A 20,665-nucleotide genomic window follows, 5' to 3' on the forward strand; every position below is an offset into this window, starting at 1 on the left:
ACGAAGGAGAACAGCAAGAAGGTAAGACCATGACACTACCTGAAGGGAGCACTCAAAGAGACTATGTTAGTAAGAGGGATAAACTGGTAAAGCTATAATGTGCAGATACCAATAGATGCTTGCACATACCGGCAGGGCCATCCCAAACCTTCCTGTCATAGACAAATGCCAGGCCTCTTTGACAGACAAAACTTTGTATAGCATGCCTCTAAATCCCACCTCAACATATTTCTATTGGTTCATAATTTTGCTGTGCTGCTTCCCTGGATAGTAAAAGGTAGGAAGGCACAGAAAAACTTTGGAACTATCAGGAAGTGACACAGTCTCTTAGGGTTAGTTCACTTTTACCGTAAGAGACACCTATAGATAAAAACAAACTCTGTGGCTTTGCCTAAATTTGATAATGCCCGTGCTATTGGTGTAGGGCATTACCATACCTCCCAAAGCCTAACAGAAAACTCCCAAAGATGGCATCATCCCATCCTGCTTTGTAACGAAGATGTTTCTAGGACACTCCCAGCTGCTACTGCTCACCCCATCATCAGAGGAGTAAGCTTTCTATTCCCCGCACGTGTGTGGTCCACTATTTTTTCCATAGCAGCATTGCTGAACTCAGAGCTACTGTGACCTGGGAGTGGGAGTGTGTGTGTGAGGGGTTTGAATTGACAGGGAATGTCTTAGGAATGTCCTAGCAACAAGGCAGGATGGGATCTTGCCATCTCTGAGAGTTTTCAGTCAGGCTTCAGGATGTACATAAATGGCCTACACTTATAATAAGGGAATTATTCAATGTTGGTCAGAGCTGCACAGTTTGTTTTTTATTTTCAGGTCCCCTTATCGTTATAGGCAGTTTTTTGGACAGGTAAACTAGCAAAGAGAAAAATGCAGTTATTTTCTTTATTTGGGTATTTATGATCCCAGATATGTCTCACCCTTTGCAGAAACAATTGGCATGAGCCTTCACCGTCACAACTGTTCAATAAAAATACTGTGAATGCAAGTTCTGCTGTCAAGCATATGAACTACGCGAGTAAATGAGAGATCAGTCACCAAAGGGTTACTGGTATTTTTGTATACATATTTTATGCTCCAGTTCAAAGAAAAGTCTAAATTAGTTTGTATCATATCACTAAACTTACAATAAATCTTGTTTTGTATTTCAGAAGGATATCAGTATTTCCTGTAGTTTGACTGAACAATTTAACAAACTGAGTACTGAATGTTTTAAGCAATTTATTTAAACGTCAAGGGCATTTTATTCTATTGCAGTATGAAGGGTATATACAGTATGTAGGAAATCAACAAAAGAAATTGAAAACTGGTCATGTGAAGAGCAGCTGAGAATCAATATAGGCAGGTGCTCAGCAAAATAAAACTAGTCAATATGCCATGATCCTCTCAAAATGGCTAAATGTTGAAAAGGCTATGTTTAAAAGACCTTGGGAATTGGATGTCTATAAATAAAGCTTTATTCTTGCTATATGTCCCTAGATCACTCGTTTGCAGTTTAGATGTACATCAAGATCTAAAAGAAATTGACAACTTTAATTCAGTGAGTAGCTATGTTGTCTTTGCTAATGTTCTTATGCCGTCAGTATTCATTGATAAACTAAGAATGGAGATCAATAGAGTCTTAAGAAAATCACAGATCAAACATTCTTGAAGTACTTTTTGTTATGCAGATGTAAGATCTATTTTTGGAACTTTGATTAAATATGCATGTATCTCCAGTAATGTCCATGTTGATGATTTTGATTTATTGAAGCATATACTAATCTGTTATAAACCAAAATAGATTCAGAAATTCAAACCAGCACACAACACTCCATAAGACACTGATAGGACTATAGAGGGTCCTTGTGCTACAATCGCACTGGGGCCCCTGAATGTACAGAGGCCAGTAAAAGCCCATCACCATTGTGTGTAAGCAGGATGGAATTGCAGTCACAAGAACAATGGCACCTGATTTGGTCAGGGTGAATAATACTGACTAGCAGGAATTAGCTTGCATGGGAACTTGTTTTTTCATATTTTACTCTAAGACCACTAATGTGTTGGATATGTATTGTCATCTATTTATATAGTATTTGGGAATCCAGGGACATTTGCCTGCCTGGATTGGTCTGCATTTGCTGGCAACAGTTTGCAGATTAACAGCCTGTGTCAATGAGTTTTTGGCTTGTGTTGATGATCTGGAAATTTTATAGATAGGGAACACCTATCGTTAAATTGATTAGTGGTTCCAAATTAATAACTACTGCAGTAGGGAACAGACACAAAAGATCACTCAGCATCTTTCCAAATAACTGTTCTGTTTATTTGACGCAATTAACGTTTTTTTTTATACACATGACTACGTTGGTATCACATTAATATTGCAATTATACTTTTATGGTAACAAGGGGCGTAACATAGGCAGGCTTATTTCTAATCAGGACTTGACAGAATGGGCAAGGCATACAAAATAGGATACAATTATATACAGAATTTACAATTTCCATATCAATCCAAATTAATGCCTACTGCGGAGGGAACAGTTATTTGGAAGGATGCTGAGTGTACCTTTTGTGTTCCCTACTGCAGTAGTTATTCATTTGGAAACGCTGTAATCAATATGAGGATAGGAGGTGTCTATCTATAAAATTTACAGAACAATGACATCAGTTTGGAACACTTTGAATACCATCAGAATTCATTGGCAGGTGCATTTGACCTGCAGTTGACCTACTTCGGACCTGCATTTGATCTACTTCAAGCAGGGTTTGCATTCCCATAGACTTGTATGGGGAAATAAAACCCGCTGGAAAAGAAAAAAAGATAACAGAAACAGGCCTTTATAAAGCTGCCTCTTAAAATTTATAGAAAGCAAATGTCAGGAAATGCAAAGGAATGAATTTGGCAAATCTTTGATGAATTGGTAGTACTTTTAAAGTAAATGTGGACTTTGCTAAAAGAAAACTCCTTTTCTTGCCTTAGGAAATCACTGGAAATCTCCAGAGTCACCCAAATGAATGTGGGAGGTGTTGTAACATTCACTACTTTATAACTATAGTTTTTTTTTTAAAAGCATCCTATATAATAAATGAAAATGAAGGGAATGAGTAAGATTGGAAATCTCTACTTTCACATAGGATTCTGCCACAATTCCTGTGAGTGCTCATTACAGTGCAGCCCAGACTGGAGTTATCCGCCTTGCCATAAATTTCCCTTTTACTGCTAGAGAATTTTACCACAAGGAATGCCAGGACTGACCGCTTCTGGAATTATGTGAAAAACCTAGCAAATATATTAAGTAGCGCCCATGGTCTAGTAAAGACATTCTTTAATAAATCATTGTACATATGCCCACCATGCATTGTTCCTTCAGCAGTGTCCATAACACAACAAACCTTCTGACTCTGTGCTGAAGTTCTTTCACCAGTGCCTGTGCTTTCCTTCTTTGGAAGCCTTCTGCACTATGTTTTCTGTCAGCTCTCAGGAACTTGTGCAATAAGTACATTATGACTACGCACACGAGGAGAACAAGTATTGGCTCCCATCCTACCTTTAGGGGGAAAAAGTTATATTTCATAATAGCCCTATCATTTAATCTCTTTACCACTTAGCAACCCCACATATGTCTCCTTTCTCTTTTATCAACAATAAACCACTATACCCTGCACCCTAGTGACAATAATTTTCCAATATGCCCTCAGCTATGGATATGCCCACTTTATCTCTTTTTTCAATGGTTCAGAATAACATCATGCTCTCCCCCTTTGCCCATTGTTCATGATCAGATCCCATTTTGTATCCCTCCTCTTGCCTTGATCCATGATCATCATCTGTTTGTTTTGTTCTTCTTTCTCACTCCCTCTCTCTGCCAATTTACCCTTTCTCCTCCACTCACTAGATATTTGGGCATAAGCCAGGATAGATTTGTACTCTGCTTACCTTTTGCCCCCAATCCACAAGCAGTCACCATTCCACCCCCCCCCCCCCCCTCCATGATCAGCTCAGGATCTTCTCCTTTTCCCACTCATCTATGATCAGCTTCAGATCTGCCCTTTCTTTCATTGGTCTATGATCAACTCTGGCTCTGCCCCTTCCTCTAGTGATCCATAATAAGCTCAGGATCTGCTCCATCTCCCACTGGTCTATTATCAGCTCCAATTCTGTCCCTTCTTTCAGGGGTCCATGGTCAGCTCAGGATCTGCTCCTTCTCCCACTGGTCTATGATCAGCTCCGGCTCTGCCACTTTATCCAGTGGTCTATGATCAGCTCCAGCTCTGCCCCTTTATCCAGTGGTCTATAATCAGCTCCAGCTCTGCCCCTTCTTCCAGTGGTTTATGATTAGCTCCAGCACTGCTCTTTCTTTCAGTGGTCTGTGATTACCTTCTTCTCTGCCTCTTACATCCATCAGTCACATAGTCACTTTGCAATACTTCTCTCCCCCATAACCAGTTCTAGTGAAATGGCATTCTTGACCAGTTAATATTTGTAACTGAACCAGTTAACTTTTGTCTGATTGGGCAGTAATACATACCACTGTGTTATGAGCCAATCTGGGGCCAAAAACTATTCAACCTAAATAAACTTGTTTCTAAACAGTCACACATTGGCCAGTTTTACTATTAAACAAATAAATCTTTTTAGAACACGTGAAATATATCAACAAACAAAGTTTATAACTCAGATGTTTGATTTGTCAAAGATTACATGCTAAAATCTTGTGTGACCCCCTAGGTTGGTATGACATGTAGCCTGCATTTGATGGGTCTACCTGAAGACAGACTCATCAGAGTTACTGTCTTTCATATCCTAGAACAGTGTTTCCTAACCTTTTTCAGTCAAGGCACCCTTTAAAATTATGGACAATCTCAAGGCACCCCATTCTGATAATTTTACATAATGCAGCAACATTAATACACGTAGGACACCCAACGTCATAGGTGATTTATTCTATCAAAGCAAATACACTTTTGCAAACTGGTACTCACTAGTATTCCAATGTTTCTCTTCTCCCTCTTTTTTTTCCACGACTTAGCTAATGAGACCCCACAAGCTGATTGAGAGAGGCAAGGGAGGGTCAAACAAGGATGATATGCAGGCAACTGACATCCTCCTTATCAACAGATGATGTCATTGATCGTTAGGAAGTTGGCAGCTAAAAGGTTGTAATGATGTACAATGAAAACCTGTGGATTTGTGGATATAAAAGGCAGATTTCATCCACCTACCGGGTTGTATATCATTTTGGGGACATTTTTAGGCATTTTGCCAAGGCACTCCTGAGGAAACCTCAAGGCACCCTATAAAAAAGGCTGTCCTTGAACACAAGAGTATGTTTTAGTGTGCAAACCAAAGAGAAACTAACGAAATCTACTGTGATCTAGTTGCACTCTTACAATATAAATTGTAGGGGTGGAGATGAGTGAACGTCCAAAAATCCTTCTTACTCCTCATTTTCAAGTGAATATTCAGATTTAATCTTGATTCTGTTATCTCTACATTGCATATGCACACTGGAGGACAGTCATACAGAGGGGAATTCCAAAAGCGGAGCAGACAGAATCTGAAACAGTGGTGCAGGTCAACCAATCAACATTTATGTGTCATTTTTAAAGATTAACTGAACAAGCTGAAGGTAGAAGCTGATTGGTTGCAGTGTACAGTTACTCCAGATTCTAGCTGCGCCAGTTTTGATCAATTCTGTGTTTGGATGTAATCAGATGTGTTCATATTGTTTATGACTATGGAGAAGGATAGGTCACTTTCAGTGCTAGCTTATCTTATTGTAAACAGCAGAAAGCAGTCAGGTTTCTAGTCTGTGTGGATATTTTCCCCTTGATAAATGTAAGTAACGAAAATGTTAGGCTGTGTCTGCAATCCCTGGGGCACAAAAGCTTGAATTTAAATATATTCTTTAATAGCCACAAAGGCTATGGGGTTGATTTACTAAAGGCAAATAGTCTGTGCACTTTGCAAAGTGCAGTTGCACTCTGCAAGTGCAGTTGCTCCAGTGCCTAATAAATTAGGTAAAGTTTTATGTTATAGGTGAGAAGTCTAAAATTAGGCTACCTATAGCGCTTGCTCTAAAATCGTGAATAAAGAACCTTACATAAATACTTCAGTGAATAAAATTATATAAAATTATTTAGCAGCTGCTATAGTAAAAAGATCATGTGTAGGTAAGTAGTCTAAAAGGCTACCTATAGCGCTTGCTCTAAATTAATAAATATGTAAATATATAAAAAATGTAAAAAGCAAAGTGTTAAATTAATATTCCAAATAGACAATAATACATATAATATTTAAACTCAAAATAGTCCAATAAATCTGAAAAAAAATCCTTAGTGAAGAAAATTTTCAGTGAAAGTTCCAATAAATGTGTAGAAAAAACATATATGCAAAAAATAAATATATATATATATATATATATAAATTGTGATTCTTCTGTGCAAAACTTCTTGAATAAAGTGCAGGTGCTCAGCGCAATGGTAAATCCAAATGACAAAGGTAAGATTCAATCACTCACCAAACGTTGTGGGTCAAGTGTGCCTTATAGCACCAAGACCTATCAAACTTGTATAGCCCTCCAGGCTAAAAACGATCTTTTTATCTTGCTTCTAGGCAGGTGAAGTAATGAGGTCCCCCTCCGTCTCCTCTCCCCTCGCCAAGCCAAGATATATAAAAAAAGTGAAGCTCCAGATGGTGTATTAACCCTTTTAAAGTTTTTATTCCCAAACGGGTAAAATATACATGCAAAAAAACGAACTTCAAGCAAAAAAATGTCATATATAGTAAAGGAGAAGTCAGGTACAGTCCTTTTAGAGAGTGCAGCTTTGTTTGGCCGCCTGTGACCGCGTGTGTGCGGCGCAAGCCGATCGGCGTGGATGCTAGCGGGAGAGCTGTGCGTTCCAAACTGACGCGTTTCGTCACTTCTGGTGACGTCTTCGGAGATCGTAGAAAGTTTTATGTTGCAAAGAATACCCAATCACGTGCAAGGAAAAAATAAACAGCATTTTAGCTTGTACGTGATTTGATGATGGAAGTCAGCAGAGCTTCTGCTCATTTACTAGGTTCTGAAGCAAATGCTCTTGCAGAGTGCAATTGCGCTTTGCAAAGTGCACAACCTATTTGCCTTTAGTAAATCAACCCTTTTGAATCCACATTGTGTGTACCAAATTCCTTTGTAAACCCAAATATTACCATATAAAAGTAGTAATGATATATTCACTGTGATACACATAACCTATGCAGAAAGCAGAGCCGTGGGAGGGTCCCAAGAGGTCCCAAGACCAGTCACTCAGCACAAGGAGGGATAGCAGCAGTGACCAGTCTTTATAACAGGAAGCTCCTGCACAAAGACAATGTTTCACGCTGGATTACTGTACATTACTGGAAGAAACATGCAAGACACACCAAGATTTAACTAAGAATACACATTCCTCTTTTACTGCTGCATTTAGATAATACTTGCTTATCCTGGAACTTAACTTAAATTGTGTTCATTTTTTTCTCCCACTCTGTACTTCTTTCCTTATGATATATTGTGGAAAAAAATGCAGCGTTTATTTGCTGCATTGTCTACTTGCTTATAATAATTTTCTCCTTTAATGACATCAGTAAGGACTAACTAATGATTCATTATCTATCCCTCCTCCCTACACATACATGCATTCCCTTATATGCCTTAATTTATTCATTTGTCAATACATGAAATAGCTTTCCTTCCTGCACAACCGCAGAAAATGTTACCTTTTGAGATAAGGTATATAAAAACAACTATTAGAAAGTAACGGTAAAAGTAATATTGATTTAATACTATAGTCTTGGAAATGCATTGATTTATTAGCCTCTTGAACTCCGGTGACATACCCTTATGCATTGTGCCAAAAAGGACAGAATTGACTGATTCTCTTGCCCAATATTTCTGGGATTTTATATTTTTGCGGTTTTATTTTTGCAGTAACAGATCGATTGCTTGAGTCATTTTTGCTTGGTGACAATTAAGAACTTATGAAGTGTGTGTAATATCAATGTGTGAACACTTATTGGCAGGATTTATGATTGTATGAGATCAGCTAGGTGAGGAGGTCATGACTTCTACTCAGAGCTTCCTGTAACACAATTATATGAGAGATACTTAAAGAAGGGATGACAAAACACTAGCCAATGTTTATTATACCATTTCAAAACCTTCCATCAAAGAAACATTAAAGGTGTCCAAATTCACACATTTAGTGTAAATTATAATTTATATTTACAGTTTTAAAGACAAATATGCAAAAAATCCTTTTTTGTTCACGTATCTTCCTACATTTGTAACATAATTTTATATTCAACGTGTGTACTTACCAGGGCTGTGGTTAGAAATCATGGGGCCCCATATGGCCTACCTGACAGGGCCCCCTCCCAATCAGAAGTGACTGAGGACACAGATTTATCAGTCCCTTTCTTTGCAGCCTCAGCTGCACAGATGAATGAATTGTAAGCAATTGTAAGAGGCTTCTTGCTCATTCACAAACTGAAGCATAGTAAACACTATGTTTGTTCAGGAAAGAAAGGGGCCAATAAATTATATATTATTGTATTATTATTATACATCCCCTGTCTGCCCACAGCAGCTGCCGGTAGGAGAGAAGAGGAGGGAAGCCAGCAGTGCTGCAGGGGAAAGGGGCACACAGGGGGGCATGGACAGCAGATGGAAGGGGCGCATATGTTAGAACCAACCCCCCTGGAGTGAAGGAGGAGGGAGAAAGAGGAAAAGCTGGCAGTGCTGCAGGGGAGGCAGAAGATGATTGGTGTCAGCAATAAGACAGTACAGCCAGCCAAGTGCCTGGGCCCCCCTTTTGAACTAATGGGGCCCGGGCCCAGTACAGGACTGACTGTACTGCCTTACCAGCAGCTCTAATACTTACCTGCTATACGCCAGAAAAAAAATTTGATTTATATTCATATTCAGCTTGTGTACTTACCTGCCATAAGCCAGAAGAAAAGTAAAATTAAGAATGTAGCTTTTTTTTTTTTTTTTTTTGGAATAACACCTCTTCTATGCTCTTTTATGTTTTAATTTTATGGATTATTACACATTCTGTATGTATCTTATATTGTGGAGGATACGCATCCTTTATCATATTTTTTGTATTCTCTTTTGTAAAAATACTTGAAACAAAACTAGGCATGTAGTGGTAGTGCATGTTGTAAGTCAGTAGATAGGAAGAAAATGAATATAGGTGGGTTTATAGGGCAGACAAAGTACAGAGTTCAGAATGGTTGTCACCAATCCAGTGATGTACATTCACTATCCAAAGATCAGAGGAGAGGCGGAGCAGTGGCACAAGTTGCAGAACTGAAGGAATCAGTCTATAAAAAATGAAAAAGCAATGTACAATACTGTGTTAGCATCAATCAGGTGTAAGTCCGTGTTAGTTCAGCGTAGATCCAGACATCATGGGGTGAGGGGCAACTCCTTGAAGTTAGGAATGATCCAGCACCAATACAAAAAATAAAGACAAGTACAGGTTTGCTTTAGTAAAAGTAGTTTTGCTTGACTAAATAGCATTAAATCCCATATTTCAAAGTTATAAGTGTGTATAGATTTGGAGCAGTAGCAAACAGTAACCTCCCGGGGCTGTATCTTCTTAGCAGGACCTGCTTAAGGGGCGTAGACAGTCATTGTCCACAGGGGATTTCTATATATTGAAGTTTGATTCACTATATAGAAATCCCCTGTGGATACAGGCTGTTTACATCCTTTAAGCAGGTCCTACTAGGAAGATAAAGCCCCAGATGGCTTCTGGTTTCACCTCTGTTCCCCGCTGCTGCTGATGTTTACACCACTTCTAATTTTTTATTTTTTTATTTTGACCATTATAACTACTTTTTTCTACACAAGACATGCGCTTTTCTCTTTGTTTCACACAGAATTGAAGGAATGAATACATACGGTGGATGCGTTAACCATGCTGGGTTTGGTCTGTGGGAGCAAACCTAGTGGGAAATTTATGAATACTGAACCCCATGAAAATTGCTACCTTTTTTAACCACTTGCCGACCGCCGCAAGTACATATACTGCGGCGGTCAGCTCCGTGCAGGCAAAGTGACGTATGGGTACGTCACTTGCCTGCGAGCCAATAGGAGGTGAGCGCGCGCCGCCGGAGGCACGCTCCTGCCCCCGCTCGCTCACTGGGATCCCCGCGCGTGTGACCAGTGGACCCGATGTCCGCCGGTCACTCGCGATTGTCGATTACAGCGGGAGAAAGGCAGGTGGCTAATGTAAACAAAGCCCCCTGTCATTCTCCCCTTTGTAAGTGCAGAGATCATACGGTCCTGCTATGCAGGATCGTATATCTCTGTAGTTACACAAGCAGCCACATCCCTGCACAGTTAGAAGCATGCCCCTAGGGACACACTTAACTCCTCCTTCTCCAATAAAGTTAACCCCTTCCTTGCCAGTGTAATTTTTTACAGTAACAGTGCAAATGTATAGCACTGATTACTGTAGTAATGTCACTGGTGCCCCCAAAAGTGTCAAAAATGTCAGTTAAGGGTCCGTTCTGCCTGCCGCAATGTCGCAGTCCCGCAAAAAAAAATCGCAGATCGCCACCAGTAATCGTTAAAAAAATTAATAAATAAAAATGACAAAAATCTTTCCCTTAGTTAGTAAACGCAATAACTTTTGCGCAAACCAATCAAAACATGCTTATTGTGATTTTTTTTACCAAACATATGTAGCAGAAATTGGCCTAAAATGTTAAAAAATTTTGATTTTTACATTTTTTTGGGGGGGAATTTCATGTGAAAAAATGTGAAAAATATTGTTATTTTTGCAAAATTGTCGCTCTTTTTTTGTTTATAGCGCATGATCAAAAAATCGCACAGGTGATCAAATACCACCAAAAGAAAGGGTTAAAATCTTCCGGGGCTTAAGTGGTTAAAAAGCAATCTATTGTTGAAAAACAGGTCATGGGTAGCTGGGGAACATCAATCAATACAAAAAAAAAATTAAAAATACAGTTGAGTCACAGACACACTTGAGGACATTAATCAAAACTGGAGAAGCTAGAATCTGAAGCCACTGTACATAGCAACCAATCAACTTCTATCTTCAGCTTGTTATGTTTATCTTTAAAAATAAAAGATGGAAGCTGATTGGTTGCCATGCACAGCCACTCCAGAATCTGACTTCTACAGTTTTGATAAATTCTCCTCACTGTGTTGGTCAATAACAGATTGGGGAGAGGTTACAGAGTGTTTGCAGGAATAAGTGGTTGCTGCAGGAGATGCAAGGTGCATGCCCTGGGTGCCCAGTGCTAGGTATGCTCCTAGTCAGGCAGAATCTGGAACAGATGACAACCAATCAGCTTCTACCTAGAGCTTATTCAGTTAAGCTTTGAAAATGAAAGATAGAAGCACATCAGTTTCAATGCACAGCTGTTTTAGATTCTGTTTGCTCCAGTTGGGATAAATTGCCCTCACTGTGTGTTGGAAAGCCCTGTAAGGACAGATCACACTGAGAGATAGTTTCTGCAATCCTATGTAGGGCTGATAAAAATTTCTATAGTTAGTGTGTGTGTTAAAGACACTTGGAGTAAAGTAGGATAGATCAGAGAGTGCTTGCAGGGAAATCTATTTTTTCCATCCTTTACAGCACCACTAAAAAAATTCTAAATCTACAGTCAGTGTATGTTAGGGATATTTTGTAAAGATAGGGAGAGATCACAGAGAGAGAGCATCCCCTACATACCTGTTCAGGTGAGTGGTATTTCCTTATTTCTGGTTATCAGGAGTTCCAGTCCTTAAGGAGCTTACTTCAGTTGAGGGTTTGCAAAGGGTGTATATATGGACAGAGCCCTGTCCCACCATGCCAAGAGGAGCCTTAGTATCTCCAAAGATGTGTTTGTGGGTAACCGCCAGGACCGGCCTTTGGGGTGTGCGAGCTGTGACCATCACAACTCGCAAATGATCAGGCCACACAGCGGGAGGTAAGCAGCCTGGACAGGGTCAACACAGGCCGCGGCCGCCGCTTACCTCCCGCCGTGCACCTGTACCTGTGGTTTCCCTGGAGTCTGGGCTGCAGGGCTGAGGTGTGTATCTCACACACAGCTCAGCCTCAGGGACGCGAGAGGAGAGAGAGGGATATTGTCAGCTCCTCCTCCTCCCGCCCCTTCTCCTCCTTCTCCCGCCCCTCTCCTCCTGTGTCTGCCCCGCCCAAACTCTCCGGGGATGTGTAATTCAATATTAGAATTAGTCTTAATATTGTTAATGGTTGAGATAAATACACCTCGCAGGAAGCTTTTAAAAGCTTCCCATTTAACTAGGGTAACCTCTTAAATGCAATTATCTGTGAAGAAATTTGATTTGACCAAAATGCATTAATGCACCAGGGGGCCCTTGCTAGATTAGTATGTGATTTAGCATTGATCCAAAATATTAATGGTGAGTGGTCTCTCACTGCAGTCTTTAAGCAATGGAGAACGTAGGAGCAAACTTAGGAAAGGTAACAAAGTTGTCATTCCCGACAGGGGTTTATCAGACTTCATCTGTTAAGCTATGATTCAGGTTGAGGTAATGGTATTCAGGTATCCGCCGACGAGCTCTCATTGATGGTTCATGGACATCCAACCACTCCGCTGCTTCCCCAGCGGTATTGAAAGTGAAGGAGCTCCGCGATGCAGCTCTGCTCACATGCCCGGTCTGGCCACACCCCCCTACTGTCTAATAGGCTAGACACCATACTGTGAATCTCCAGACTGGATCATCAGTGTACCCCCTTGACTTAGCTCAAAACTTCTTCCAGGAGCAAAAGGCCATCAAGCTCCTCCTGAGCTGGGACCTTGATGAAAAATGCTCCCTTACCCCACTTAACACGTATCTGTGACTAATCTGTGTGAGAAAGATGTACTGTATATACTTACCTATTTTCAGCCCACTCTGGTCCCCTCACATTTTCCTGTGTCAGCCAGGGATGGCTGCAGGAAAGAGATGAGAGAGCTCGGCAACGGGTAATGTAACCCATAGGCTCCTAAGGCCCATCTGTTTTCGGCATTCTCTCCTCTCCCTTGCAACCACCACTGACTGACACGGGGGAACCAGATCATGTGACTGGACCAGAGCAAGCTGAAAATAGGTAAGTATCTACAGTACATCTTTCTTAAACAAGGTAAGTCAGTATAGGTGTTAGGAGGGAGAAGGGAGCATTTTTAAGACTAGTTAGGTTTATTTTGGAATTCTACTATAACTTGGACAGCTGGCACCAGCACAAAAATCACTTCTCATTAAATTAAAATTATTTTCCTTTGTGCTTATTAAAAGAAAAAAGTGTACATTCATGGGAGTCATGTCACCCCAGCTAATGACCAAATATGCTGAATCCTGATGAAGACCAGAAGAACATTCCGGTGGCACCAAAGGTACAACTAAAGAGAGCATGGCCATATTATCATTTAGGGGGGGTGGGGCAATTTTCCATGTAAGTTTGCCATAATATGCCAATATGCTGGTCATATGTGCACATTATTGCACAAGCTTGGGCACCAGAAGCAAAGTTTAATTTTGTTTTACCTAACCTGGCTGATCAGTGTTCTACTATTCCAGTCTGAGACCTATTGGTCAGTGGTCATCTGCATACCATCACAGAAATTATGTCATTGCTGGACTGTCTCAAAACATCTCAATCAGGCAACTGTCACCACCAATAGCTTCTTTGACAATAACAAAAAAATATAAGTAGCCCCAACCTTTGTTTCCTATATTTAACATATATCAAGCAAAACTTTTTAAAAGTAAAAGCCTGTTAAATTCCCTTTTCACTATGCTTTTCTGCCTGCCACAAATCCTTGTTAATGGAGTCCTAAATCAATCTTGCTATTAAAAGTAATAAAAAAGACCATAAAAGCAACTCAAGTACCATATATATTCACCAAACTGAAGACAAACTCTAATGCCGTGGACAATACGATACATTACATGTGTAGCAAAAGATTATATTTTTTCTGATTTATATCCTTCGCAAGATTTTTATTTTTGATAGAAGAGACATTTCACTACAGTTGCAAGATACTGTGCTTCTAGTGTCATTGTCCTCCCCTTGTAAAAAGGAACTAAGAACTAAAGCCAGTGTGATTCTTATACCACGCTGAGTAAAAATAATTGCAATTCAGTTTAAATAAATATGTCACTATTGTGCCTTTTTTTTTTACTGAAGTTAAATGGGACCAAAGAAAATTCTGTAGCCCATTGGAAGAATATCAGAGATAAGATGAGAAATGATTTCAGAGCGCCCTGCCATACAATTACATAGATTTCTCTAAATAATATGATACAAGAATTCTTTAGAGAATGTGTTTAATGTTTTATTCTTTGTGGCAGTATATTGTTTGTGATAATCGAGTTGGAATTGTGAAAAACACATGAAGTGAGGAGCATTTGTCAGGCTATCTATTGCGCTCTGTGGGTCTCTTAGAACTTCTCGGATTTGTCATCTTTATATTTCAAGCTTTTTTTTCAGAAGGTGAAGAGGCATTAAGACTATACATTTTCTGTTATTCTTATCAGCCTTATGAAGTTATTATCTGCTGGAAGTAGTATATTCATGTCATGAAATGTTACCTAACGCATAGAAATCTAAAAAGACTTAGAAGACTAAAAGCCATAAATCTAAGTGGACATAAAAGGTCTTTTTACCCTCACATTTTCATACACTCATTCTCTTTCTGTGTTTCTCACATCCTGTGAATGTGTTTGTACAGTCATCATCTTTTTATTAGTTGCACCTGTCTGTTAATGCAGAAAGTCAAATATCAAACTGTGCAACTGCAACTCCATACACAAAGCATGTAGACATGATCAAGAGGTTCAACCAAACATAGCCATCACCCGCTGATAGATACACACTCCTTCTTTGCCCTGGTTGCCTCCAAGGACCTGGGAATTGGCCACTCAGATGAGCACTTTATCTTGGGGAAAAGAAAGAAGGTCACATGCTCTGCCATGCCCAAACTAATGGCTCTGGAAGGTATATGGAGTGGCAGCAAAGGATAGTATCAGTGAAAGGGGAAGAGGTGATTAAGAAAACCTGTCATTGCCCTGAATAGGAAATAATGTAAAAACATCCAACAAGTTTGCAGTTGGCAATATTGTTCCAACAACATCCTGTTGGAGGAGTATAGCAGTGTATGTTTGTCACCAGTGCTCCCAGACTTTGTGTGTAGCCCAGAAGAATGCAGAAAGTGTAGTTATGACTGCCTGAATGCTAACTTTTGGATTAAAGCATTATTAAACAAAAAGATTGAATTTGAAGTGAGGAACATTTGTCAGGCTATCTATTGCACTCTGTGGGTTTCTTAGAACGTCTCAGATTTGTCGTCTTTATATTACCAGCTTTTTTCAGAAGGTGAAGAGACATTAGGACTATACATTTTCAGCCTCGTGAATTTATTATCTGCTGGAAGTGGTATATTCATGTCACGAAATGTTACCTAACGCATAGAAATCTCTAAAGACCTAGAAAACTAAAAGCCATAAATCTAAGTGGACATAAAAGGCAATTTTACCCTTATATTTTCATACACCCATTCTCTTTCTTTGCCCTGGTTGTGTCTCTGTGTTGGCAGCAGCACTGATGTGGAGGATATGGGCCAGCCAGCAGTGGAGAACCATGGAGGGTGGAAGCAGGAAGAGCAATCAACACTGTAAGGATCAGTGTGGAACGCAGGACCAGGAAGTGACGTCAGTAAAGGCAGGATGAGTTTTGGAGCATGCCCATTGGCTCCCTCTTCATGCCTCCATGGTTCTCCACTGCTGGCTGGCCCAGGATCCTCCACATCAGTGCTGGCACCAACAAAGAGACTCCTTTACAGGGATGCAGCCCTCTGGACACCACTGTGACTCAGTGACTTTCATGACTTTGATGAGCCTTTACACCTACTGGTTCTAGTAAGTGTTTTTATCTCTTTAAGGCAATAAAGCACCTGTTACTACTGCACTTCGAAGTGCCTTTTGCTCTTCCTTTTTGTTTCTACTAGAGAGCTGCTTCTCCTTAAAGTGGTGAAGTGTGCACATCTCAGGACTACATGCCTCTCCCCTATCCCCCCTCTCCCCTCCCCCTCTCTCAGTGTGGTCCAGTGCTAGCCAGTCTGTTCCTCCAGAGCTCCCTGTTTTCTCTTGTCTGGTCTAGCAGTGCCTAAGATCAGCGGTCCCCAACCTTTTTGGCACCAGGGAACATTTTTTTGGACTATTTTTCCAAGGACCGGGGGTAGGGGGTGGTTATTAGTGCTTTAGTCATCCCAAAACCATGGTTGATATGGTGTCAGGATGATTGAAACACAATATTTCTATTATTACATTGTAAAATATAATGAAATAGTTAAACTCACCTTATTGCAGAATCAGTGGGAACTCTGAGCTTGTTTTCCTGCCACCAGATGCGGCTTGTCAATTGCCACTATAGCCTGCCACCAGATGCAGCATGCCACTAGCCTGTCACCACAGCCACAAGATTCAGCATACCCCTAGCCTGCCACCACAGCCACCACAGCCACTAGATACAGCTTGCCACTAACCTGCCACCAGATACAGCCTGCCACCACAGCCACCAGATGCAGCTTGCCACTAACCTGCCACCAGATGTAGCCTGTCACAGTAGGGGTTATTTACTAAGCCTGGAAAATGCTAAATTTGGTGCAGCTCTGCATAGAAATCAATCAGCTTCCAGGTTGTATTGCCAAAGCTTAATTGAAGAAGTTGAAGTTAGAAGCTGGTTGGCTACCATACACAGCTGCAGTCATTTTAATAAATTAACCCCTGTGTGAGGATTTTGTGCATAGCCAAGCCTCTTGCAGCCTCTCCCCTATGGCCTCCCTAGGAACCTGGCATTCAAGTTCAGGAGCAGGGAAACCGGCACATACGCACTACAATACAGGGTTCTGCTGCTATGATGATTTAGAATTTATTAAGGCGGACCCAACATCGGTGATGAGGCAGTGATAAAATCTCTCTGCTCTCCACCTGCTTACCTCCTTGTGGCCTGTGCATGGCCCAGCTTTAAACAGGACATGGACCCCGGTCTGGGAACCACACACTACAGATATGCAACCATACAGAATAGTACTACAGAGTACTACAGAATTAACATTCGTAGATATTCCCTTTAGTATAGAAAACTTTCACTTTTTGAGTTCAAGTCTACATTAGTATCATCCAATTTTCTAAGAACTGCACACAGGTTCACTAATCTATTTCCACTCAGGCATGTCAGGCTCATTAATACTAAAATACTTGCATGGTAAAATCTGTTCATTGCAGAACTTCCAACACAGTACGAGTTCTGGCTCGTCATTTACCTTCCGAGTGTCATTACTGTATGTTCTCATTTTCCAGCATAGTGCTGTTGAATAAGATCCTCCTCTTACAGCAACTAGCTAAACTATAAAACTCCTAACAAAATATGCTATTGTTGTTCTAACAAAGATTATTTTTGAGACGTCTAAGCTCAAAGAGCTGAATTTAAATGATAATATAGTATTACAAAGAACCAATGCAGGAGGCAGCATTGTAATTTCAGATAAGAAAAGCTATTGTCACAAAGCTAAGCAATTCAGCCTTGTGCAAAAAAATTTAAGAATAATCCTATAAAATTAGTTCCAATGGAACTTCTACTTTTATAGTTAACGGATTAGTTATAGGAATTTAGGCATTTATTCCAAAAAGTATTTTGATAATAACACATAATGCCCACTAGGCCTTTATACTTTGGGTCATATACATTTTCCTAATTTGATTTTTTTTTCTTCTAGTACAGAATCATTGTTAAATGAAAACATCACTGAAACTGCGCAGTAATAAACAATTCACACTAATAATAATGTTATGGCAGTTTGACTGTGCTTACAAGAGATTGTGTTGGTTTTCTTATATCACTGAAACTGTGCTAGTTCTGGGACAGTGCACATCTACAAGCAGGAGGCACCATGGTATGCCTCTTTCTACATAAACACCATATTCAGATAGTGGCAACCCCCACTGTTGATTGGGATCCTGGGCTGAAATGGGTAACAAATGATCCTACAGAGTCTCTTTAAGAGGGTCAGTAGGCTGACTGTGCCATTGTCAGTATGTAATTTTTTAATTAAAAAAACATATTGAATTTGCATTATGTTTTATCTGCAGTTAGGGTGGATGGTGAGGCAACCACCCTGAGCACACTCTCGGTAGTATATCTAGGGCCCATTTTAGACAGGAGACAATTAACGTACCAGCATGTTCTAGGAGTACAGAAAGAAACTGGAGTACCAAGAGGAAACACGCAAACTCCATGTAGATAATGTCCTAACCAGGACTCCAACTAAAAACACTAGTGCTGCAAGGTTGCAAGAAGTGGTACCTAGTAAGCCACCATGCTGCCCAAAGCAGTTGATTTTGTTTTGACAATAACTAAATTAACTAGCTATCGAAGGTTAACAATCCAAGCATTATATGCAAATATTGGAGTATATAAGTCAACAGGAGCTATAAAGGGATCAGTTAAACGGGCTTGGGGCCTCTTGCTTCCTGGAACCCATCGTGTGCACATCAGTCTGCCGGACAGAGAGGGAGAAAGCAGACTGCGGTCTACTGCACAATGCCCCATCAGCCTTTGTTGAACGGATGTTCATCACAGTATTGCAGACATCCTTGCAGCACAGGACAGCACAGTCAGGGCACCATGAGAGAGCAGAGCGCAGCCATCTTGAGGCCACAGAGCATGGAGGATTTCCATCGCCTATTTCCCCCAGGACCCTCATTGATGGACATCAGGATTTGGCGAGAGGGCACCTGCTCAGAGTTCAGAGCGCAATTGTTACATTTCTAATTACACTGAACACAGACCTTTTGCAGTTAAATAAGCCACCAGATCACTTAGGATTATAATTAACTATTCTACATTGCTTGCTATATACTGAATGCTATATGAAATTGTTCACTTTATGAGTTCCAACTGCCAGTGAAGACTTTAGCAAGGCCTTGTCAGTAGGACATTATTATACTATTGTTTCTTAAAGGGGACTTGTTCCTGGTATTTAGATCACCCTATCTCTCATTAGGATACAGGTGGTATAGGCCGGCCCGGAGTTCCCCTTTATCCTGAGTGCTTCATAGTGATATATATAGTTTATTTGAGAGATTTACGTGCATATTCTAAGAGAGATTGTGTTTATTAATATCATTGGTGTTATTACAGCCTGTTTTCTTATTATTTTTGATGTCAGTTCAGCTGAACCTTGGCGGTTCACCCAAGGTCTAGCTTGTTAATACAATTCTACAAGTTCATCTTCTGAGTAAAAGTTAAAGCTCATTCATATTATGTCAGCGTGTTACTTAAAGTTACATACATCATGTCTGAACCTAGAGTGTCAGGAGGGTGGACGGTTTACAGGGTCAAAGCGGTGCAGAAGAGCATACACTTAACAGCAACCCCCAAGGGGGTAGTGCTTCATGTACTCCTGAGTTAACACCCTGTTGTCAAGGTCTTACCTTGCCCTCCTGTTGGCAGCCATCTTGGACATCTTGTGCAGACTGCTGCCTTTTATAGACTTTGATTGCATCATCACTTCCTGCTGCCTGGGCATCGAACATTGATGATGCTGCACCCCTGACTATATCTATCACCCGTTGGGTTACAATCCTTGCCCTTGTGTTTGTGCTCCAAGGTGCATCTCTGCTAGCAGTCTTATGTTCTCTGTGTTCCTCCGTGTATGACCTGGTTTGGCTGACGACTCTCCTGGCTCTCAACCCGGCATCGGCTGACGACCCGACATTGGCAGACGACCCGTCATCAGCAGACTACCCACTTCTGGACTTGACCCTGGCTTGGATGACTACCCGCTCCTGGACTTGACCCCGGCTTGTTCCTGCTCTCTCTTCCTCACTCTTGCTGTGCGATTACTGTTGTTTTCTCCAAAAACAGCTTCATTTTACCTGCATCCCCACGTGGTCTGGTTTCATGGCACCCTGACACCTGGCCATTTCAAAACGCATTATAGAGACAAGATCACCATCGGGAAGACTGCTTGAGAATTGATATGCGGCCATTGAAGTAGATGGAAAGTGAAAGTAAATAGGCTGCAGGGAATCAATATTAACAATGGATGTACAATTGTTAAAAAAAAAATAATAATAATAATAATAATAAATAAATAAATAAATCAAAGTTACAATGATTAACATTCTTTCAGTATTTTATATCATGACATCATACAATGACAACAGCAGTGGAGGCAAAATCATACCGGAGGGGGTCCTTGATTTTGAAAACTGTGGGTTCAACATGACCTCAGGTGAAGCTTTGAATATTTGAATGTCTTCACAGTGAAGACATTTTGTAGGGTACTTTTTTCTGCAGCTACTGGAAAATGCACCCCAACTACTCCAATGCACCACTGAACAAAATATACAGGGCTTTTATAGCTGTGTGAACGGCACCATAGCTGACAGTGGAAAGTTATGGAACGTTATTTATTTCCTTCTTGGGAAAATGGATTGGTAATAATGAACAGTAAAGATGGAAAGAGATGATGTCATTGCAATTTTTTTTTTTTTTTTTTTTTACCAGCTGCACCAAGTAATTTCCTAATTACATATATATGCTGTGTGTGTGTGTGTGTGTGTACCAACAGTCCTATTCTGCAATCAACATACTGC

This window comes from Pelophylax lessonae (assembly GCF_965119305.1).
Source record: "Pelophylax lessonae genome assembly, chromosome: 2".
NCBI classification, from domain to species: domain Eukaryota; kingdom Metazoa; phylum Chordata; class Amphibia; order Anura; family Ranidae; genus Pelophylax; species Pelophylax lessonae.